The sequence below is a fragment of the Anomalospiza imberbis genome, chromosome 25 (assembly GCF_031753505.1).
Source record: "Anomalospiza imberbis isolate Cuckoo-Finch-1a 21T00152 chromosome 25, ASM3175350v1, whole genome shotgun sequence".
NCBI lineage: Eukaryota > Metazoa > Chordata > Aves > Passeriformes > Viduidae > Anomalospiza > Anomalospiza imberbis.
This window is the reverse complement of record NC_089705.1, coordinates 1,493,765-1,511,340: the sequence shown is the minus strand read 5'-3', so window position 1 is coordinate 1,511,340 and position 17,576 is coordinate 1,493,765. Positions and strand designations below refer to the sequence as shown.

General features: G+C 50.4%; 1 protein-coding gene and 1 long non-coding RNA gene across 9 annotated transcripts in view; one reads left to right on the top strand and one right to left on the bottom strand.

Moving 5' to 3' along the window:
• The window catches only part of HIVEP3 (HIVEP zinc finger 3), a 253,756-nt gene extending 247,209 nt beyond the window's left edge, over positions 1–6,547 (bottom strand). For 5 of the 8 annotated variants that reach the window (XM_068172675.1, XM_068172670.1, XM_068172679.1 and 2 more), the window contains exon 1: positions 5,187–5,709. The gene's annotated coding sequence lies outside the window, so the exon portion shown is untranslated. Of the gene's footprint in view, positions 1–5,186; positions 5,710–5,731; positions 5,751–6,433 lie in introns of those variants that run through there. The other 3 variants (XM_068172672.1, XM_068172674.1, XM_068172671.1) reach the window with 3 other exon arrangements.
• Positions 1–17,576, top strand: part of LOC137462409 (uncharacterized) — a 405,163-nt gene that overhangs the window by 226,500 nt on the left and 161,087 nt on the right. The gene's annotated exons all lie outside the window — the stretch shown is intronic.

Sequence of the window (17,576 nt, the reverse complement as noted above, 5' to 3'; positions counted from 1 at the left end):
AAGATTGTGCAGCACAGAAATCTGGGCTGCACCAGGGCTGGAAAATGCACTGGATGGGCTGGAATCCCACGGGATCCTCCCATGGCAGGAGATGATCCAGCCATCCATGGGTATCTCCTCCCCTGGATTTTATTGTCCCAGCTCCTTCCCAAACTGACATCTGTGAGAAACAGATTGTGCAGCACTGAAAATCTGGGCTGCTCCAGGGGTGAAAAATGCACTGGAAGGGCTGGAATCCCATGGGATCTGCCTGTGGGATCATTCTGAGAGATCCTTCTGTGGCAGGAGATGATCCAGCCATCCATGGACATCTCTTCCACCGGATTTTATTGTCCCAGCTCATTCAAGGTCCCACAGGAGCAGCCAGGGTGGCACAGAGAAGCTAGAGAGGGACAGATTGTGCAGCGCTGAAATCTGGGCTGCTCCAGGGGTGGAAAATGCACTGGAAGGTCTGGAATCCCATGGGATCCTCTGGTGGGATCCTCCTGTGGCAGGAGATGATCCAGCCATCCACTGGCATCTCCTCCACCAGATTTTATTGTCCCAGTTCCTTCAAAGTCCCCCAGGAGCAGCCAGGGAGGGACAGATTGTGCAGTACTGAAATCTGGGCTGCTCCAGGACTGGGAATTCCACTGGAAGGGCTGGAATCCCATGGGATCCTCCTGTGGGATCCTCCTCTCCCAGCTGCAGGGAGTGGGGTCAGGGCCTTGTGGGACACAGCAGCACATCCAGGCTGGGAGCAGCTCCTGGGGACCATCCCAGCAGCAGTTCCCAGGGCTCCCTGGGGATTCCAGCAGCATCCCAGACCTCCCCAAGAGCCCAAACTGTCCCAGCCTGGTTAAATGATCCTGTTATTCCACTCCAGGTGTGACATTCCCCCTGAAACAGCCCCAGTCCTCCTGAGCACTCACAGCCCTGGGGCTTCTCAAACCCCATTTGTCTCCACAGCAAACTGTGCTTCCCCTACAGCATTTTCCAGAGCCTGCCCAGCAAATAATGATCTAAAATCAAAAAACAACCCCAAAACCCCAGCGAGTGCTGCTGTCTGCAGTTGGGGCTTAGAGTCAGAACTTATTATTTGTGTTTTCAATCTGCCAGGGACTCCCACTGAGAGCTCGGCCAGGAGGCTCCCCCTCTTCCCTCCTCCCCATTTCCCACACAGGAGGAAAAGTAAAGATGCAGAAAGGTTAAAAAGGAACAAAAAAGGCCACGGTGGTCCCCCCCGCCACAGCACCGAGAGCAAATCTCTGAGTTAGGAAGCTGCAATGTTTCCATTCTTGGCATGAAAAAGTTTCAGAGCTTTTTAAAGAAATAAAGGGAGAGATGTGGCCTGTGGATCCTGAGAGCCCTGCCACAGGAAAGGCAGGAATGTGGTGAAAATGGGTAAATATGGGTCAGGAATATGGGTAAACACGGGTAAATATGGGTCAGAAATACAAGTAAAAATGGGTAAATATGTGTCAGGAATATGGGTAAATATGTGTCAGCAATATGGTAAATATAGGTCCAAATATGGGTAAAAATGGGTAAATATGGATCAAGAGTATGAGTAAAAATGGGTTCAAAATATGAGTCAAGAATATGGGTAAATATGGGTAGATATGGGTCAGGAATATGGGGAAATATGGGTAAAAATGGGTCAGCACTATGGGCAAATATAGGTCCAAAACATGGCCAAATATGGGTAGCAAGCAGCAGTCCTTTAAGTTATTTTGGAAAATCCTCCTCAAGTATCACCACGCACCTTTAAACAGGGGAATAAATCAGGGAGCTGGGCTCACCATTCCCTTGCTATCCCATGTTATTCCCGTGCTAACCCATGTTATTCCCATGCTATCCCACATTATTCCCGTGCCATCTCACGTTATTCCCGTGCTATCCCATGTTATCCCCATCCTATCCCATGTTATTCCCATGTTATTTCCATGATATCCCACATTATTCCAGTGTTATCCCACATTAGCCACCTGCATGAACTGAGCCAGCAGCAGAGATGGAGCCGGACATGGAGAAAAAAGAGGTTTTTTACCCCAAACTAATGCAGAGCGGTTTGTGCTCCCACCAGCACCAGGCACACAGATCCCCCCCACTGCCGGCCCTATTAAAAATGTGGAGTTTAGGTCAATGGGGAGTTCCTGTTCTCCTCTTCATCCCTCCCTCACCAGCTCCTCATCCTGAGTGCAGAGAGAATTCTGGGAGTTTTATCCAGGTGGAAATCCAGAATTAGAGTGCACCTGAGGAGGAGGAGGAGGCCTTTCAACGCTCTGACCCCAGCTCCTCCAGGGCTCCATAAAACTCTTTGGCCCATCAGCCGCTCTCTGAATTCCCAGGAAATCTCCCCATTCCCATGGAACCGCCACAGCTATTCCCAGGAAGAGCCAAGATGCTGGAGAGACCTTTGGAGGCCCCAGCTTGGTGTGCTGGGTGTGTTTACAGGAGTTTTGCGATTGTTTCAAGGAAAATAATCACCAGAATCCTTTCCAGTGCCAGATGAGCTAGACTGCAGTGCCTGGGACAAAGCCAGTTTTATTTCTCTTTCTCAGTGGGGGTGAAATTACAAACATCATGGGGATGTAGGGCCACAAATTCCCACTGGTCCTCAGGTTTTACAGAGACCTCAGAGCAGCTCCTGGCAGGACTCAGGTGCCACCACCAGTGCTGAGAAGAACTCTGGGACAAAAAACAGCTTCATTTCCCTCTCTTGGGAAGGGTGAAATCATAAAAATCATAAAGATGCAGGGCCACCAAGTCTGACAGGTCCTCAGGTGTCACAGAGGCCTCAGAGCAGGTCCTGGCAGGGCTCAGGTGCCACCACCTGTGCCAAGAACTCTGGGACAAACCCCACTGTGTCCTGCTCCAATGGCTGGGCCACAAAAATGTTCATAGTCCCAGAGGCAGCATAGAAACCAAAACTCGACAGAGGAGATGCTTTAACAGGGAAGACACCACCTCCCATGGGGGAAAACACCAATTTCCATGGGGGAAAACACCACCTCCCATGGGGGAAAACACCAATGTCCATAGGGAAAACTCCACCTTCCATAGGGGAAAACTCCACCTTCCATAGGGGAAAATATCTCCATAGGGGAAACACCACCTTCCATAGGGGAAAAGCCAATGTCCATAGGGGAAACACCACCTTCCATAGGGGAAATGCCAATGTCGTATAGGGGAATAGCCACCTTGCATTGGGGAAATGCCAATGTCCATAGGGGAAATGCCAATGTCCATAGGGGAAATGCCAATGTCCATGGGAAGAACACCTTCCCATCCTCTCTCCCCTCAGCCACCACTCACTCCGGCTTTCCTCTCATTCCAAAGGTTTCCCTGAGCAGAGCGAGTGCTGGGCGTGGGGAGGAGCAGCACACGGTACTGCCGGGACAGATCCGAGCGCTCTGCCTGAGCCAGAGGGGGAGAGAATAAAGCCAGAGTCCCCCCATATTCTGGTACAGCTCAGAGGATTTGCAATCACCAAAAGAAAAATTTTTAAAAAGTAGCATTGGGCAAACTCCGTTACTGGCACAGCGAGAAGCGAATCCTGCAGGAGCAGCAGCTGTCTGAGTACACGGAACACGAGGTTTTGGGAAAAATCCATGTTTTCACAACCCAAAGCCCGTGGCTGGGGCTTTCCAGCAGCCATCAGCACCTGGATTTGTCTTTTAGAGCAGCAGGGCAGGGGACACGAGGTGCTGCTGGCCCTCACCCAGCCCGAACCAGGAGCAGAGGAATATTCCCATCCTGCTGCCTCCAGAACACATTTTAATCCTATTTTCCTGCACACACACCCCATATCAAATTCTTAATTAAAAATCATCTGCTTTTGGAATGGGGGAGGGATGGACAGACCGGGCTGCACATTGAGTTTTGGGTACTTTTCCTCTGTCAGGTCAGACATTCCCAAGTTCTCTCTGGAGGAAGCTTCAAGGGGCTGTTTATATAAAGCAAATATTTTGTTTCACGTGCTTCCCACCCTTAGCTCTCATAACTCATCAGGGGAAACTTTTCTTGCAGATCCTTTCCTGAACGCTCAGGCAAAACCCCTGCAAATATCCTGCGTGCGCGGCCAGAACAGAAATATGTAACACTTAAACACGCCGAAATATAAACACAAACTTCCAGACAAAGGGCTAATCCCTGCCCTCGGAGGCTCCCACAGCCGGAGGAGCTGGATCATCCCAAGGAGGGCTGGATTTGGCCCTTGGGGAGGCCACTGCAGTCCCTGCTGCAAGCCCGGGCTTGGGAACACGGCACAAAACCCGGCCAGAGCCGCGGGCAGGTACCGCAAGGGGCTGCGGATGCCTCCACCTGCCTCCAACACCGGGAAAAAACTCGGGCTTCCCAAAGGACAAACCTCGCAGGCTGATCCCCGAATGCCACAGCCAAATAAAACCGAGCAGGAGGAGGGAAAAAACCCCAACCGCAGCGCTTTGTGCAGGGATCCGGCCACCAGCAGGGACCTCGCTGCTGAAACGAGCCTTGGAATCTTATTTTATTTGTTTAATTTGGGTATTTCTCTCCGCGCTGGAGCATCAGGGAGCAGCCGCAGGCAGCGGCGAGGGAAGGGATGGAAGCGGCGCAGGCCCCGGGCTCCGGCTCCGCGGGGCCCCGGGAGGACGCGGCTGTCCCCGGAGAAACACGTCCCCGAGCCCGTGTCCCTCCGCACGCCCCTGGCCGGCTGGCACGTCCCTGTCACACCCCGCGATCGCCTCCCACCGCCCCCAGCGCTGCCTCCCACCAGCCAGCGCCAATTCATCGCCTCCTCCTCCTCCTCCTCCTCCTCCTCCTCCTCCTCCTCCTCCCCGCACGGTGGGAGAAAATGAAGTTGCTGTCAAGCGACGATAAATTCATGCGACAGCCAGGGCTAATTAAGCGGCAAAGTAGCTGCGAGCGTGGCGGGGCCGCGGCTCCGGGCTGGGCTCGGTGACAGCGCCGGGCTCGCCGCGGGCTCGGGGCGCTCGCCCAGCGCAGAGGTGGCCGCGGCCACCCCCGGTGGGGACGCGGGGACACGGGCTGGGGACGCCAAGCTGGCACCTTTGGGGAGAAAAAATGGAATCTGGCCGGCCAGCTGGGCACCCCCAGCCAGCCAGAGAGGGAGGGAAGGAAGGAAGGAAGGGCGAGAAAAAAAATCCCAAAGATCCACGCAGAGAACAACAGCAAAAAATAGCGACAAAAGCCCCCGTGCCTACCTTTGCCGGAGGCCAGCAGGCAGATCCCGGAGCGGTTGGGGTCGGTGGCTGTTCCCTTCTTTATGAAATGTTCGGCTCAGCCGGTGCTATTTGCATTCTTTCATTAGCACCTGTTTCAAGTAAGGAAGGAGAAAGCTCATTGCGAGATCAGCTTCCTCTCCGAATAAATGATTAAAAAATTAAAAAAAAAAATAGACAGATGCACGCTGCCAAATAATAATAACGCTAATAAAAATTAAAAAAAATACCACATGGATATTAAAGCCCAAAGTAGGCAGTTTAATAATGGGAGGTCTTGCAGGTTGTGAGCATGCTCCAGCCGGAACAAATCCTTCCTCTGTTATTCCTCTGAATAAAAATAAACCACGATCAAGAAACCCAAACGGAAGCTTCCTCCTAGAATCCCTGCTGCTGAAAAATATGTAATAAATTCAGCCCGAAGACGCAGACTCTAATCAGCAGCTGTTTTCTGGATCCAAAGCCAGCCAAAGCCTCTCTTGTCTTTTCCCACTATGAGTCGAGGCCTTTTTGAAAAGGGTTTTAACCTTTTAAAGACACAGCGCACCAATTATCACTTCTGGAGGACTGTCACTCACGGCGCAGGAAAATTAATAAAGCGACAGCGGTGGCACAGCCGGAGCATGGGGAGGTGTGGTTTGCCCTCCCAGGGTTGTCTCGGGAACATTATTGTATGATTATTATTTTTAATCGGACCCCCTCCCCTTCGGGGAAATAATAATAATAATAAAGTGCAAACTCGCCAGCCGGCTCTGGGATAAATGCAAAGTCATTATAAAAAGGAGTAGCTGCTGGATGCCATTCCCGGAGTTCTGCCGTGGCTCCTTAGTGGGGTTAAATTTGTTGCGAGTGAATTTTTCGGGATAAACAGCTTCCAGCCCGGCCGGAGCTGGGAGAGGGTTAACGCCAGGCACAGAGCAGCTCTGTCAAGTGCTTCCCATCAAACTGAGGACCAGGCTGCGAAGTTTGAACCGAGCAGCTCTGGCACAGCAACACCGCGTCCTTCCAGGGCTGGCATTCCGGGTTTTTACCAAACCCGACCGAACCCCCCCCAAAAAAGTTCAGCCCTCCGCTAAGCAGCGCCGGTGGCCCCGTGTGTGGCACAGCTCGCCGGGGACAGCGCCGAGCCATCAGCTTTGGCGGGGGACAGGACAGATCCCCCCAAAGCTGCGCGTCCCCAGGCCCCAGGGCAGCGTCCCCCGGCCGTGGTGCCACCGTGCCCGGCCCACCTGGGTGGCGGTGGCATCCTCCTGGTCAGTGCTCGGGGCCATCCCCGGGGTGCTGCGGCTCCTCCGGCCGCGCTCGCCTCCGGCCAGGCTGTGCGCAGCCCCCGGCATGCGAGCGGCTCTCCCGCCCTCTCCCCCTCCTCCTCCTCCTCCTCCTCCTCCTCCTGAAAATCATCATATTTCATGTGTGGCTGCTCCAGCCCCGCCAATTGGCTGGGCACTCGCGGGCGGAAATGTCAGCAGCAGCCCAGCATCGCTGCCCGCCCGCGGCCGCCCCGAACCCCCCGGGACCACCGGGTCCCCGCGGCTGAGAGCACCGCCGGGGCCCCGGGGCGCGGCTCCGGCCCTGCGAGTGCGGGGAGAAGGGATTTGGGTGCTCGCCGAGGGTTCTCTGCCCCTCCGGCTCGGCTCCGGAGGGATGGAGCTGGCAGCAGCTTGACCTTGAGCCGCGCGGCTGCGGTGGCTGCCAGCGAGGAGCTGTTTTTGCGGCCGGGGGGAAGCCGGCACCTCTGCCCGGGCACTGCGCGGTGCCGGGGCCGCTCGGAGGGATGAGCCATGAGAAACGGAGCATTCCTGGCGTTTCTACCCACTTTCAAGGCATTTGTTTGAGGCTTGCTCCTTACTTCCAGAGCTTTCTAACAAGATCAGTATCAGTATTTTATTTATCTTTTTAATAACTGGGATTTGGAAATAGGGGCTTGCCTGAAGCTCCCCTGGCAGTGTCCAAGGCCAGGTTGGACAGGGATTGGAGCATCCTGGGACAGTGGAAGGTGTCCCTGCCTAAGGGATGGAACAGGATGGGGCTTTAAGGTCCCTCCCAACCCAAACCAGTCTGGGATTCTGTGATTCCACCCCCAGCTCAAGTGGGAAGACAGCCCAAGACTTCTCCTCATCTGATCCTTTTCCTTCTCCAAGCAGGTGAGGAAAAAGAAAATAAATCCAAAAATTCTTTGGAAGCGAAGCAATGGAAGGGCAGAACGGAATAATCCTGAGCAAAACCGGCATCTACCCAGCCTGCAAACACCTGCAAATGGAAGGGGAACACATCCAGGGACAGTGGAAAATGCTCTCCTGAGGAACAACGGAGCCACCTCTGCCTGCTGGGCTCTCCAGGAGTGCAAGGAACAGGGGGAACACGACAGCCAAAAGCCAACTTTTATTTCCTGGCTGCTTACACAAGGATAAAAAAAATTTGCATTGTCACAGAAACTAAAGAGGATTTGAGCACGGCATTTGTGGCACAAATCAGCTTAGGGAACCTGAAGTTCTCTGCTGACAGGGAGAAAACTCTGTGGGAAATGGGCAACAGATTGGATGGAAGACTTGGAATGTCCAAAGCTTCCTTATGTGGCCATGTGAGGAGCAGCCTGGAGCCCAAATCTCATCAGCAGGTGGATCCTCCTGCAAGGGGAGCCTGCTGGTCACCACTGCCACCATCTCCAGTGTCCCCCAGGTGCAGACATTGCTGTGGCACTGCAGAGCCCATCACCACTGTGTGTCACTGTAGGCATTGAAACCAGACAGGAGAAATGAGAGAATCGGGCTGCTGAGCAAAAACAACCCCACCGAGCAAAAAACAACCTCACTAACCAAAAAACAACCCCACCAAGCAAAAAACAACCTCACCGAGCAAAAAACAACCCCACCGAGCAAAAAACAACCTCACCGAACAAAAAACAACCTCATGGACCAAAAACCAACCTCACTGATCAAACAACAACCCCACTGAGCAAAAAACAACCCCACCAAGCAAAAAACAACCTCACTGACCAAAAAACAACCCCACCAAGCAAAAAGCAACCTCACTGACCAAAAAACAACCTCAGTGAGCAAAAAAAAAAAAAAAAAAAAAAAAAAAACTAACCCACTGAGCAAACAAAAGCCCCCACAGAGCTCTTCATGCTGTTCTTCCTCTCCCAAATTCCAAGAGGAATTCCAAAACCAGACATTCCATCATCTACCCCAGCCTGGGCTTCACCGATGATCCCAGGGTGTGCAGGTTCCAGGCGCCATCCAGGAGAACCTGGGGGAACTGGTGGAGATATTGGGGTCACTTCACCACGTTGGCATCAGCTCCCACCAGTGCCACCCATGCGAGCCCAGATCCCCAGGTGCCACAAGGCTGTGCCACCCAGGCCTTGGTGGCCTTCGTGGGCCTCAGCCCACAGCCACAAGTGACAAAAAGAGCTGTGGGAGTTTGTGGAAGTGTCACAACGTGGCATCTAAACCCTGAATGGCTGCTGGGAAAAGCAGAGTGACCATCAGCCCGTAACTAGGCAGCCAGAGTGACCACCAGCCTGTAACTGGGCAGACAGAGTGACCATCATCTCATAGCTGGGCAGCCAGAGTGACCATCACTCCATAAAAGGGCAGCCAGAGTGACCATCAGCCCATAACTGGGGAACCAGAGTGACCATCACCTGTAACTGAGCAACCAGAGTGACTATCACCTGTAACTGGCCAGCCAGAGTGACCATCACCTGTACCTGGGCAGCCAGAGTGACCATCAGCCTGTAACTGGGCAACCAGAGCTGGTGTGAGCAGGAACACACAGTCTCCAACTTCCTGCCCAAAATAAATCCACCCCAGTGCCCAGAACAAATCCCAACAGATCCCAGGAGATCCGAACAAGATTTCCTTTGAGCAAATGGACAATGAGAGTGGTGGCTCTGTAGCCTCATGAGCCTCGTCACCAGCCAGGAGCTCCTCCAGGGTCCTGATTTGGGGACCTTGTCCCTCCTAACTGAGCCAAGCCCAGATCTTGTTCCTCCCCTGTGAAAATTCAGAGGTAAGGCCCAAAATGGGCAGGAGTTCAAAGAGCTGAGCTCTGCCAGGTCTGCTCTTCATTTTCCTCTCCCAAACCATCACTGTCCTATCCTTCTCTACCAAAGGGATGGATGGGAGGTATTGAACAATTCCTCTCCTTCCTTAGGGTCCTTGAAGCTTCCCTCTGACCCCACACTATTTTTAGGAGTTTCTTTCTGAAAAAAAAACACAGAGTAGAAGTTGGGCCAAAGCCACAATCACCTGATTCACCCATGGAAAAAGAAATTAATAAATTCATCCCAAAACCAAGCAGCTAATTAGGGTTTAGTCCTTTTCCACATTTTTTTCCCCTGGACAGCTCAGTCTGCTTCATTTTGTTTGAAGGTGGCCCAGTCCAACAAGGGGAAATAAAAATAACTGAGGAAACCAGAACCCATGTGGCACCAACCTCTCTTTTTTGGTACAACTCTCCGTCCTTTTCCTTTTTCCTGCTATTCCTTCTGGGGCTGGGCACTCTCTGTGATAGCAAACTGCATCCCAGATGTGTGCCTGGGATTCCCATTCCATCATCTGCCCTGATTTTAAGATGCAGATCCCTAAGCTCATCTGCACACCCAAACAAACATTTATTAACTGACTGAAGAAGAGCAAACCTCTGCAAATATTTGCATTATTGCTCCTGTGCCCCAAAGTTACCACCTGATACCAAAAGATGGGTAAATCACAACAAATTCAAGCTTCAGGTTAGAAAACTGGGAGTTTAGGAGGGTTTTCCCTGTTAAATTTTCCCTTAGCCCACAACCTTTTCAGATCAGACACATTTTTGACCAAAAAGTGATCTAAAACCCCACAAACTGCCTTCATGAGATAAAGAATGTCCCAGGAGAGCAAGGACAGCCAGAAAAGCTTTGTTGCAGTAATGTTTGTAAAGCTTCATTGCAAATATTGCACTGCAATATTTGGCCCCTCAGATCTGTCCCCTGGTGACGCTCAGGGACAGAGCATTAAGTCCCCTGTAGCCACGGCTGCTGGGGTTATTTATTGATTCCTCATCTCCAGGGTGTTCATTAATCTCTCATCTCCAGGATGACCATTGATCTCTCATCTTCAGGATGATCACTGATCCCTCATCTCCAGGATGATCACTGATCCCTCATCTCCAGGATGATCACTGATCCCTCATCACCAGGATGATCCCTGATCCCCCATCTCCAGGGTGTTCGTTGATCCCTCATCTCCAGGATCATCACTGATCCCTCATCTCCAGGATAATCATTGATCCCCCATCTCCAGGATGATCATTGATCCCCCATCTCCCAGGTGATCACTGATCCCTCATCTCCAGGGTGTTCATTGATCCCTCATCTCCAGGGTGTTCATTGATCCCTCATCTCCAGGGTGTTCATTGATCCCCCATCTCCAGGATAATCATTGATCCCCCATCTCCAGGGTGATCATTGATCCCTCATCTCCAGGGTGATCACTGATCCCCCATCTCCAGGATGATCGCTGATCCCCCATCTCCGCTGTCTCCCCACCAATCCTGCTGCTGCTCAGGGCAGGTTCTGGGCCTCTCCGGCACTCCCAGGGGCACTAGGGGTTCGGGTGGTCTCAGCTGGCACGAGAGGAGGGAGCAGAGGAAGGAATCATTCCCAAGGAGAGAGGAAGGAATCATTCCCAGGGAGAGAGGAAGGAATCATTCCCAAGGAGGAGAGGAAGGAATCATTCCCAGGGAGCAGAGGAAGGAATCATTCCCAAGGAGAGAGGAAGGAATCATTCCCAAGGAATGATTTCTCGAGGTCTGACACCAATATTTGAAGTTTGGTGGATCCCACCACAGTTCTACTCCAGACCCAGCCCCAGGCTGGGCCTTGCTCAAGGCTTGGGTTCCCCTCCCTTTATCCAAACCCTTGTCCTCAGTCAGGCTCTCTAATTCCTGCATTTTCTCCCTGCAGCATCCCCATTAAACCGACCACAGACAACAACCTCAAACCATTCTGAGCAGGAAGCGGCATAATCTGCCATGCATTAAAGGTCTAAAAAAACCCTGCCTAATGTTCCAGGAGTCTCAAGCTGTTAAGCCACTGCTTAACTCCGGTAATTCACCAGGAAGCCTCTCCCGTGGCACAGCCACCTAGTTGTTTTTATTTTTTAATAGTGAGCACGTGACCCAGGCATTTAATGAGTTCCCGAAATAACCTGACCAAAAGGCAAAATCTGAGAGGTTTGGCTGCCCAGGGAGGGGGAAAAATCATTATTAAAATAGTGAATGGGCAGAAGAATGAAATAAGGACGGGGGTGAGTATAAAATCATTTAGGTGGAGTCGAGAGGGAGCTGCTTTCCTTTCTGCAGGAGGGTTAAGTGTGACAGGAGGCAGCCAGCTTTGTAGGAGGTACCTGGAGCTCTCCAGCCCTATTCCCACTTCTCATCAGGAATTCTGAACCCTCCTCTTGGATTCAATCCAGTGATGACTTTAAAGAAGAACCAGGAAAATCACTGCCTTTGGTACTGGTGCCTCATGGTGTTATTCTGGAATTGTCTCTTTACAAGGTGCAAGTGGAGGGATCAGAATTCCTTAAATGCTGTGGAGGGAGAAGGAAAAGAGTCTGCAGGTTCTGTGAACTCCCTGCTGCAGGGAAGATGAGTAACCCATGGTCCCCTTTCCCACTTCTCATCAGGAATTCTGATCCCTCACCTTGGATTCGACTCAGTGAGGCCTTAAAGGAAGGACCAGGAAAATCACAGACTTTGGAACCACTTTCTCCTCTGTGAACATCAAAGCACAACCCAGATGTTACTGATGCCTCATTGTGTTATTCCAGAATTGTACAAGAAGTACAAGTGGAGGGATGGAGGGGATAAATGGTGTGGGAAGAGAAAGAAAAGAGTCTGCAGGTTCTGTAAGCTCCCTGCTGCAGGGAGGATGGATAACCACAGTCCCATATCCCAGCTGGGGCTGGAATTACCGCTGATCCCAAAGAACCATCACCAAGGCGGATACAGTTTTAAAATTCTGGAAAAGCCTGAGCTTTAAATAGTTTGGGGGTTCACTTTAAATCCAAACAGGGGTGTGAGTTTATCTTCTGTCCATCCTCCTCCCAATCCAGCCTCCCATGTCCCACTGCAGGGAAAAGAGCAAAGCCCTGGGACAGAAACTTCCTTTGGAGCAAGAGGGACCCAGGCAGTGCCAGAACTGCTCGGGGGGTGTGGATGGGAATTCCAGCTGCAGAGCTGGACATGTTCCTGACACAGCAGCAAGGAGGGGCTCCACAGGATTGGGATCAGGATCCTCACCAAGGTTGGGAAGAGGATCCTCAATAGGACTGGGAACAGAATTGTCACCAAGTGTCTCGGTTTGAACAGACAGGTGTCTGCTAAGGAAGGAAGGAGCCTCCCTTGAAATGGGAAATGCAAACCCCCTCCCTCTGAATTATTGTAATTTTGAAATTAAAGGGCTCTCATACAAAGATATGGGAATTGCAATAACAGTTCTTTATTAGGAAATTAAAAATACAAACGCAATAGCACAAACAAACCAGTGCCAGAGTCAGAGCAGGCCCTGGCAGCCTGTGGGTCAGGCTGGTGGCAGCAGTCCCATCCCATGGTGGCTCAGCCCTCCTGCAGTGCCAGCTGTGCTTCTGCTGGAGCAGGGATCCTGCACAAGGGTGGAGTTTTCCTCTGAAGCTCCAGGGCTGCTGGAGATGGGCCTGGGCTTCCTCTGGGAATGCAGTGGGGAAGAAAGCTGCTCCTCTGGGAACGCAGTGGGGAAGAAAGCTGCTCCTCTGGGAACGCAGTGGGGAAGAAAGCTGCTCCTCTGGGAATGCAGTGGGGAAGAAAGCTGCTCCTCTGGGAATGCAGTGAGCAAAGGCTGCTGTGGTGTGCCAAGGTCAGATTGTATCCAGGTAGGAATGCTTGGCTGCTCCCCCTGGGCGGAGCCTCTCCCCATGGGATGATGGAATTTTCTCAGCCATGCAGGGACACTCAGTGGCCATGAACAGAAGAGATCTCCTGGAGGGAGGATTGGCTGTGGGAGAGATAAAGAAAACTGCCCCGTGAACAGCAGAGAGCTGCCCCAGCTCTGACAGATGGGATAGAACACACAGCCCCAGCCACATCTTGCATTTCCAACCTAGGACAGATTGTCACCAAGGTTAGGAAGAGGATCCTCACCAGGACTGGGAAGAGGATCTCCATCAGCTCAGGAAGAGGATCCTTAGCAGGTCGGAAATCTGGGACACAGAACATCTCCCCACACCCTGGCCTTGGGCACTTGGCAGAGCAGCCCAAGGGTGAGCTCTGTCCATGCCCAGGAATGACCTCTGTCCATGCCCAGGAGTGACCTCTGGCCGTGCCCAGGGATGACCTCTGTCCATGCCCAGGGATGACCTCTGGCCGTGCTCAGGTCCTGGTGTAGGTTTGACATTTGGGTGTATCCAGGTGCCTCCACCAGGAAGGATGCTTGGACATTTTGGAGTCCCCTAGTAACCCCAAATGCAGAAGTTTGGGGAGTGGGGCAGCCCGAGCTACAGGTCAGGGTCCCACCCTGAGGATGATCCCTGGCTTAGGGTTTGCTGATCCCAGCCCAGGCTGGGCCTGCAGGAAGGAGGAAATGAGCTCAGCCAGGAGCTGAGTGGCAGCCGCAGGTAGGAGCTCCAAGAATGGATTTTAAATAGTTGAATAAACACTGAGCTGGGAGATTTGACCAGAAATATTGATTATTTACACCAAAATATCCATTTGACATTCTTTGGACCAAACCCTGCGACAATTCCATGGAGGCATCAGTGCCCACCAGCAGCTCCAGAGCTGTACTGGAACCAGTACAGGCACTGGGCCCCATCTCCACCCCACTGATGGATTTGGGATCAACATCTGATCCCAGGACACCCTCCCTACACAGCCAGGCCAGGCTTACAACCCCCCCAAAATTAATTTTCATATTGAAATATTTCTGCACATTTCAGTCTTTGGGGTTTGGGGATTTTTTAGAGTTTTTTTGGTTGGTTGGATTTTTTTTTTTTTTTTTTTTAACAGTAGAAGAGCTAAGAAAACTTGTGATTATTCTTTTTTTAGCTTAAAACCTGCCTGAATATTTCATTTCAAATTGGGCTCGGGGAAAGTAAATTACATTTTGGCCAAAGGCCAAGTCCTGGATTTCTAATTAATTGAATCAAACTTTTTCATGGTGGAACCCTTGATAATTCCTATAAACAATTTCCCTGGAAAGGCAGTCAGGGAGAGCCCTGCACCAAATCAGACAGAAATGAGCAGGGAGTTCAAAGGATTTGTTCTCGTTAACCCTGGAGAAAATGAGTTCAGCCAGGAGCTGAGTGGCAGCTGCAGGTAGGAGCTCCAAAAATGGATTTTAAAAGGTTGAATAAACACTGAGCTGGGAGATTTGGTCCGAAATATTGATTATTTACACCAAAAATATGCATTTAATATTGATATCAAGCAGTGATCAGCAGACAGGGGAATTCAAGCATGGAAGAATTTGGATCTCTATTAAACCAAGTGATAAAAACTGAAATTAATAGCCCAGCTTGCTTAAAACCAGGCCTATTTTTATCAGTCTCAACAGCTGGTCCAGTGAAGGAAGTGGTCAGTCCTTAGGAACTCCTTTAATTCCTTGGGGTTGGATAACAAAACCCCACATCTCTGGTACACACCAAGAACAGACATTTAGAATAAATAAAAGAAATCCCTGTTATTCCTGATTTTATCAGGGAATAACTGTTTGACTCCCAGTTAAACAGCTCCTGTGGAAGCAGAAATCAACAAAATTAATGGAAATGTTCATTGCAGGAATAATTAATTGGTTAAAGAGCTCAGGAGCCTCGCACTCAAGGGACTTAGAGGTCCCTGAGGGGGAGAAATTCTCTGCCCTGGAGAGGTCCCACTGCTCCTCCTGTTCCCCAAAAATATCCCAGGGCACCCATTCCATCGAATTTTGGGGCAGATTTGGTTCTGCAGGATCCTCCAGCCAGAATCTGTCCCAGTGCTGCTGGTTTATCACACAATATTCTGTTTTCTTGTATTCCCCTTTTCCTCATCAAGGGGGATCCTTGGAGTTTCCTGGAAGGAAGAGCCTCTCCCAGGCAGACCACAATTCCCAATTCCTGAAGGGTGGGATGGAGAATCAGCCCCAAGAGGGGCCTGGGGTGCACAGGGAGAGCAGGAAATTGGAATTTAGGGCCTTCCCAGCTGCCCTCGGGCATTCTCAGTTCCAGGTACCCCATGTCAATAATGAATTATTTAAATTTATCAATGAAATTAAGAATAAAACCAGAAAACGGTTAAATGCACCTTTGGTTTGAGGGAAAAATCTCTTATTAAAAAAAAAAAAAAAAAAAACAAAAAAAAAAAACACAAACAAAAAAAAAAAAAAAAACAACTCTGTTTAGATAAGCTCAAGGATGGGAAGAGAGAGGATGAATTTCTTTAGTATTGGGTGTAAAATTAGCAGGAATTGGCATTTTGGAAAAGGAGGAGGTGGTGGAAAATGATGCAGGAAAGCTCCAGACTAAGTGGATTAAATCTCTCTCAGAAGATGCAAGAAGTAAGCAGAGAAAAAGCAAAGAAAGGCAAAAATAAAGAATCCCAAAGGAAGTTAAAATGAAAGAATCTCAAAGAAAGAGGAAAAAAAAAGGATCCCAAAGTAAGCTGGATCTCAGGGACTGGGGAACAGTGTTATAAAAATAACAAAGCCAAACTGAATTAAAGACTGCAAAGAAAATGAAAGCAAGTAGGGAAAGGGAAAAGGAAAAAAGGAAAAGGAAAAGGAATAAAGGGAAAGGGAAAAAGTAAGAGGAAAAGGAAAAAGAAAAGGAAAAAAGGAGAAAAAGAAAAGGAAAAGGAAAAAAAGGGAAAGGGGAAAAAAAGGAAAGGAAAAAAGGGAAAAGGAGAAAATGAGAAGGCTTTAGAAACAGCATTGGGAGTAAAGAGCTGAAGTCAGTCCTTCTTAAACCTATCCAGAAGAATTATGGATTTAAATATCCCTAAAAAGCGTGGATGAAACAAAAAAACCCACAAGATTTTGTCAGGAATGAACACCTCACAAACACCTCAGCACGAGAAGCAGCTGGGCTGTGAAAGCCAAGCTCAAGCCAAGCCTAACCCAAACCCAGACCTGCAGCTAGGACAGACCAACTGCTCCTGAGCCCAGTTTTCCCTCAGGGAGGGATTCAGGGAACGGATTCCGGGTGTGAGGAAAAGCCTGGGAGCAGATTTGGCACGGACGCTTGTCCTGCGTGGCCAGAGATAAACAGCGGCCCTGCTGTGTTTGGTTTAGCAGGAACAGAGCAGCACAACTGTGAAATACCCCAGGTGAGAGCTCACAGCTTCCTGTCTGCTGTTCCTGATAACGTCCTGCTGGATCAAGAAAATATCCCTGTAAAATTCCAAACAGTGTCCGGCACCCCAGGATGGATCTTTGCACAGTGTTGAGCTGGTGAAAGGCATGGGCAGCCTTTAGGAACTCCTTTAATTCCTTGGGATGCGATAACAAACCCATGTCTCTGGTACACTCCAAGAATTGACATTTAGACATTCATTGGAATTTAACCATTGGAATTTAACATGGAGCCAGCTGGAATTTGTTTCCCTTTATCTCAATTTTGAATGGATATGTGCAGCTTCTAAGTCTGGTTCAACTCTGAATTCACTGAAAAATTCACATTTAACTGATCCAGCAGGGACCAGTTCACATGGAAAATGCAGGGCCTGGGGGGTCTCTGGCACTTCTTGTGTTTCCCTTTGCTTTCCTGGACCCATGGCTCTGCCAGGACCCTGAAATGCAGCAGGATTGGGTAGAGCAGGAAAAACTTCTTCCCACGGACTGAGCCCTGGATATGAACCAGGGAGGGGCTGGAGTCTCCTCCCTGGGATATTCCATAGCCTCTGGGTGCAATCGTGTGCTGGGACCCTTCCTGTCCTGCACCTGGAGATGGGAAAAGCCACCAGTGGCACCAGAGCAGGAATTGAATGGATTTCATGTGGAAAGGTCTCGGGGTCCGGGTGTTGAGGCGACCCCAAGAGTGTAAAACTCCTCGTTTCCCAGCCTGTGCAGCCAAAGAAGAAGTCTGAAATGAGCAAGGTCGGCTTCTCAAGGTTGTTTATTTTCTCTTATCTATCACATTCTCTCTCTGCCCTGCTGAGCTCTGTCCAGCAGGTTGGCCATGGCATTCTGTCTGCCCTCAGGGCGGTGTTCACATTTTATACCAAAAACTCCGTGTGCCATGTTTACAATAACGTGCCAATATCTGTCACTTCTGTTGGACAGTGTGTCTGTACCTTAAACCAACAGAAAAGTGTCACCATCACAGCAAGACATGGAGGACAAGAAGAAGAAGAAGAAGGCCAGGACATGCCCAAATTCCT